Below are 6624 nucleotides of genomic sequence, written 5' to 3' on the forward strand. Positions count from 1 at the left end.
ATCTCTGGGCTCTCTTGTGTAGGCATCGTTGCTACCACCTTAATGTAACAGTTGAGTGAGATGTGACAGATGAAGGAGTCAGAAGAGAAGGAATCCCCAGGGAAGGCCTCTGGGAGTGTCTGGAGCTGGCAAGTGCTCCCACATGCCCACCCTGCACCCCCAACGCCTAGGGAACAGGTGCTGCAGACACAGAGAGGAGGGAGATATAGAACATGCGCCCCTAAGGATGTGGGGGCAACTGAAGCAGCCCTCAGGTAACTACATGAACCTGTTTGACCTACTGTTGTCACCGTAGGGTCAGGACACAGAGAGGTCCAGGAGCCATCACGTAGAAAAAAGTGACTAGGAAACAGTGAGTGATAGCATGGGGTGGGGGAGGTATACAAAATGTCCAGCTGCATTCTATATCCACCACATATTTATACTTTAGTTATTTGATAAATATTTATGGATATTTACTTTGAGCCAGAAACTGCACTTGCCGAAATAAATAAATATATTATAATAATATTGTTACTTATATAATGACGTGGGTTTCATCTCTTCAGAAGGACTCCATTTTCCAGCATTCAGCAGACTAGGAGTTATTTCATTTGAAATACTTAGAATGCAGAGTCAGAACAACCAAGTGGGATATGACCTGAATGGTTGAGTTGGAATACTTTTCCAAGTGATATGTTGTTTTGATAGAACCACATGACTAGACCACACCTGGCGATGGCATGAGGATTTGCAACAGGGCCTTAAATGGTTTCGTTGGGGCTGGAGAAAGTGATATAATGCTATGGCCAGCCAACTAACCACGTGGGAATATGTTTCCACAAAAGGCAAGAGATTGTTTTGAGTAGTGATAGAAGTAGTAGTACCAGCAATTGTAGTAGAACATCTATCCATTTTTACAGTAATGTATATTATCACATTTTGTCACATTTTAACGTGAAGATCTCCAGACTATTGACATGAGAGAAATGGAAATTGCTGAATATGATGACCTGGTGGCAGCTGGTCAGTAATTCATTACAGCTGACTCCAAGAAGATTTCAGACTCAGTAGAATTCAGCTGCCTGTCCCCAAATATCACTTTCTGGTACAATCAGAAATCACTAACCCACATTAATCATGTGGGTTATCTCAAAGGTAAGAGGTAGCACAATAAATAAGTCCCTCCTCTTTTATTACCTGCACATTTTATGCGTGTCCTCATATTTGGGAAGCAGTTTTCACATTTCACCTTGGGCATATCACCTACTTGCCCAGCCAGTTTCTCCTTTCTGCAAGTTTTGTTCCATAGGACCAGAGGCTAAATACCGCTACTTGCAGCTTCCAGGCAAGGGGGTGGGGACAAGGGACAGAGTTTGCAGTATCTCTAGCAATCTTCCAAACAATAACCATTCAGGAACATAGACCTTTGTTTCAGCAGTTCAGGAGAATTCATTCTGAGTAGAGAAAACTCATTTGCTGGTGGCAGTGATTCAAGCTGCTAACTTCACAAAGAATATTGCCAGAGCCAAATTCTTTCCCAGTTATGGAGGTCAGAGGTGAGGCAACTGTGCTTACAGGGCAAAGCTCTTTTATGGATCCCCTTGGCTTTCTGCTCTCTTCTTTACAGCTGATTAACACCCAATGGCTATTTCTTTAAAAAAGAAAAATTCAATTCCTTGGTTTAATTAGCTTTCCTAACACAGTACTCGCCACAGCCTGCCGGGATCCAGACAATGACAAGACTTTGTAATACTTGATTTCAGTTCAAGGTAATTTATTGTTGTAGTTCATTAAATTCCAGATATTGTCTCAGGGCTTGTGTGGTCAAAATAAGGCCTGAACTTGATGATCAACTGGCACATGTGGGGACTTTTACATGCTGAGTCAGTGTATCCACTGTAGGTGCTCTTTGGAGAGCCTGAAACTTTTTGCCTTGGTTTGACATTTTGTCTCAACTTCATGGTCACAGTCTTAAGATCAGTCTTCCATCCCTCTTTAGTGCATTTACGGATTACCTGGGTTTTGTTACTGTTAATTTTAACATACTGTGGAGCACTTCTTTCTGCCTCATTCTTTGAACAATCAATAAACAAACGTTTATTGAAAATCTGGAGAGCATGGTTTACCTTACACATTTACTAAGTTTCTGCAGATTTAGATAATCTTATTTTTTATTCTTTTATGACAGCTTTTCAGTATTATATGGTAGAGGCAATAAAGTATAACGGTTAAGTACATGAATGCTAAGCCAAATTGCCCAAGTTCAAATCCGGCTCTGATATTTCACAGCTGTGTGATCCTGGGCAAGTTAATTGATGATGCTGTGCCTCAGTTTACTCATATGTAAAATCAGGATAATAACAGTATCTACTGGGACGCCTGGATGGCTTAGTGTTTGAGTGTCTTCCTTTGGCTCAGGGAGTGATCCCAGGGTCGGGAGATCGTGTCCACATCAGGCTCCCCACAGGGAGCCTGCTTCTCAGAACCTCCGCCTATGTCTCTGCTTCTCTCTGTGTGTCTCTCATAAATAAATAAATAAATAAATTTTTAAAAAGTATCTATGTTTGGGATTTACTTAACTAGTAAATTAGTTGATAAAAGTAAAGCAGTTGGGGGCATTCCGGGCAGCTCAGCGGTTTGGTGCCGCCTTCAGCCCAGGGCATGATCCTGGAGACCCGGGATCGAGGCCCATGTTGGGCTCACTGCATGGAGCCTGCTTCTCCCTCTGCCTGTGTCTCTGCCTCTCTCTCTCTGTGTCTCTCATGAATAAATAAATAAAATCTTAAAGAAAAGAAAAGCAGTTGAAACAGTGCTTGAACTGATAAAGTCCCCATAACGCTGCTACTCATGGTGAGCATTTATTAGAGGGTATCAGTACTGAAAAATCAGTATTATTACATTGAAGAATGAGTTTGTAAATTATCTACAATTAGCTGTCCTGTCAGCTGTCTTTCATCTATGACCTGTCTTGTGCAAGGCATGGTGGGTAATGAAGGCGCGGAGGTGATTTCTACATAAGCTCTACTCTTGAATTGATTGGGAATTTTGCACATATATCACAACTGTGTGATGATTTGCTACATGAAGAAGTTGCCTAGTTGCACCAGCCCGGCTAGTGACAAAGTCAAGACCCTGTGTAGCATAGGATAGTGTGAAATCTCACAGCATTCTGATATCCAACTCATTATTTCCTCTAAGGTTTTCTAAATGACCTCACCTTTGTTGGTGATCTCTGCTCCTGGAAGAAGTCCAGGACACAAGAAAGGAAACAATTCCTGGGGATCTTTAGGAAGAACCTTGAAGAAGATGTTATTGTATGTTACTGATTCTAAGACGTTTTTTCACCCTTTTTAGTCTTCTGAAATCAGATGTAGCAAAAAAGTATTACAGGTGCCATTGCCTCTACATGCAAATATGTGGTCATAGGTGCTCAGCTGTCACTTCAGCTGAGTTATGTACAATGTCAGTACCACAGGACTTGAGATTCATTATTAAAATATCTTCAAAATGATTACTCTGTACTATGAATTGAAAAGTTACTATACATGGAGGAAGGCACAAAAACAGAGCACTGTAATATGTGCTAAAAAAAAAAACAACTGTGAATGTGCTTGCTTTTGCAGCACATATTACTAAAATTGGAATGATAGAAAAGATTAGCATGGTCCCAGAGCAAGGATGACATGCAAATTTGTGAAGTGTTCCATATTAAAAAAAAAAATTGACTGGCAAGTTTAAAAGAGAACTTTCATTAAACAAAATAAAATTCTAAGTGCTAAGAAAGCATGGGCCGGCCATATTTCAGTTGGCAGCATTTTGTTTCTTTATGGTACATAAAATAATGGTTCATTTTATAATTAAAATTTTCTTAGATTTGATGAAATGTACATCTTAAAGCTCAAAGAGGAAGATTATAAATAGCTACCTTGAAATTTTCCACCACATTCCAAATCTTCAATTTTTGGCAGAACCAAATTCTACCTACATTCATATTTAATTTTTAAACTCATCTCATTTTTAAAACAAATACATTTATTTTGAAAGATAAAGGTATACCCTTGTGGAATGAAGGTTTTGCTGTGCTAGTGGAATGGTTTATATATGAATTATAATTAATCCATAACTACTAAGCTGGAAAAAAATGTTTGATCATTTACCATCTAAAAATCATCTTATTGGGTCACCTGGCTGGCTCAGTGGGTGGAGCATGCAACTCTTGATCTCAAGGTTGTGAGTTCAAGCCTCAAGTTGGGTGTAGAGATGACTTAAAAATAAAATCTTTAAAAATAAATAAATAAAATCATCTTGGAATGCAGGCATATGCATAATCCCTTGGGGGAACCCCACATTTGGGTGAGATTCCACCTCCTTAGATCTATCACTTCCTTCCAGCCACTGAGCCATTTCCACTATGTCCAGACCCTATTTGCATTCGCTTTTAAGAAATTCACACTGAAAAATCCTTCCCAAACTGAATTCAGAGAGCCACCATTCATTTAATGTTTGACTTCTCAGCACCCATAAATTCCCATGTTTATTTTTATTACTAAGGGATGGAAAGGTCAATGCCCTACTTTGGCCGTGATGACTGACACCCTCAGGTTGCTGGACACTTTGTCATGAATTCTTACCCACATCTTGATATAATAATTGTGGAACTTTGGGAGAGGGGTCTGATGTTAGCCTAGGGAGATCGTTTCAAGATCAGTACTTGTCCTTCAATCGCTTTCAATTTGTAAACCCAGTCATACATCTTCTTTGACTCAATAGAGCATCACTTTCACATATGGGCAGGGCTCTTGTATCAACAAGATGAGGAAATTCTGTTTATCAGCAAGTGACACTTTCCCCACTTTGCGCTTCCTACTAATTATGGCTGTTAAGTTTTCAGGGTCCTATCACAAAGAGCAGTTCATTAACTTTAATTATTTTTGAAATTCATTGGCTCCAATACAGAGTGAAGCTGGCAGATGCCAGAGGGTTAGAGTTGCAGAAATTAATTAACAAAGAGTGGAAGCCCTTATTAGCTGATGCATTTTGCTACCTTCCTTTTTTTTTTTTTTTTTTTTTTCATTTAACCACTTCAGAGTGGGTCTTAGACCCTTCAAACTGGAGGTAGGGGAAAGGTTAGAGCTGAATGTTCAAGAAATTGAAATTGCAGGTGTTGGCCAACAGCAGAGTGCTTGACTTGTTTTGCATTATATTCCAGCTATATCTCTATCAGGTCTAGACTTAGAAAACCCATAGATCAGTTGGTTCCCAAATCACATCTAACTGGTGTCTATGTTTAGTTGATTCCAGATAGAAGTTGACACTGAGAAGCTTGATTGGAATCCCTCTGCATGGCAACCTGTTAAAATTAGATTTCAGCGGCGCATGGAGGTCCTCTGGTCTGTTGAAGATTTGGCACTTTGCTGGTATTCTTTAAACATCAAACCAGTTAGAATCTATTGTTGTAGATTCCACTATCAAGCCCATGTCTGTTCCAATTTCTCTTTTAAAAAGTACCTTCCTGGGATTCCTGGGTGGTGCAGCGGTTTGGCGCCTGCCTTTGGCCCAGGGCACGATCCTGGAGACCCGGGATCAAATCCCACGTCGGGCTCCCTGCATGGAGCCTGCTTCTCCCTCTGTCTGTGTCTCTGCCTCTCTCTCTCTCTCTCTCTCTCTCTCTCTGATTATCATGAATAAATAAATAAATAAAATCTTTAAAAAAATAAAAATTAAAAAAATAAAATAAAAAGTACCTTCCTGATGTGAAAAAGTAGTGCTCTCCAACATTGCTAGAAGTAGTATAAATTGGTACAATCTTTCTCTTTCTTTCTTTATAGTCTTTCTGGAAAGCAAAATAGCCATAGCCATAAGATGTCATCACATACACATACAGTTTATTTTTTTTAAAAGATTTTATTTATCCATTCATGAGAGACACAGAGAGAGAGGCAGAGACAGGCAGAGGGAGAAGCAGGCTCCACAAAGGGAGCCCAACGTGGGACTCGATGTCACATCCTAGGCTGAAGGCAGTGCTAAACCACTGAGCCACCCAGGTTGCCCCACATACACATACAGTTTAAGATTTCCACAACTGTTTTGTCCAAAAAGATAGTAAGAAATGTGGACAAAGACTTATCTATAAGGAAGCTCAATGCACCATTAGTTAGGTAATAGTTTAATATTAGAAAAACCTAAACAGGGATCCCTGCGTGGCTCAGCGGTTTGGCGCCTGCCTTCGGCCCAGGGTGTGATCCTGGAGATCCAGGATCGAGTCCCACGTCGGGCTCCCTGCATGGAGCCTGCTTCTCCCTCTGCCTGTGTCTCTGCCTCTCTCTCTCTCTCTCTGTCTCTCATGAATAAATAAAATCTTTAAAAAAAAAAAAAGAAAAACCTAAACATCCCAACCACTTGAATAATATACAGCCAGCAGAAGGGATGTCATAGAATATTTGGTACAGAAACATATTTATCTTATATTGTGATGTTAAAGAACCATGTCCCAGAACTATATAGTATTTTAATTTCAATATTTTATATAGTTATAGCAGTGTACAAGGGGAAGAATTACAGTGCATTTCTATTTTCATCCCTATATATTTCTGCATTTTTCAAATTTCCTACATTGAACAACCACCATTCTTCTAATCAGAG

General features: G+C 39.8%; 1 non-coding gene across 1 annotated transcript; it reads left to right on the top strand.

Annotated features, from left to right (window-relative positions):
* Positions 1 to 3589: 3589 nt before the first annotated feature.
* Positions 3590 to 3695, top strand: LOC112668303 (U6 spliceosomal RNA). The gene has a single exon (XR_003141636.1). It is a non-coding gene; the product is annotated as a U6 spliceosomal RNA (small nuclear RNA).
* Positions 3696 to 6624: the final 2929 nt, after the last annotated feature.

The sequence above is a fragment of the Canis lupus genome, chromosome 36, assembly GCF_003254725.2.
Source record: "Canis lupus dingo isolate Sandy chromosome 36, ASM325472v2, whole genome shotgun sequence".
In the NCBI taxonomy this organism is placed as follows: Eukaryota; Metazoa; Chordata; class Mammalia; order Carnivora; family Canidae; genus Canis; species Canis lupus.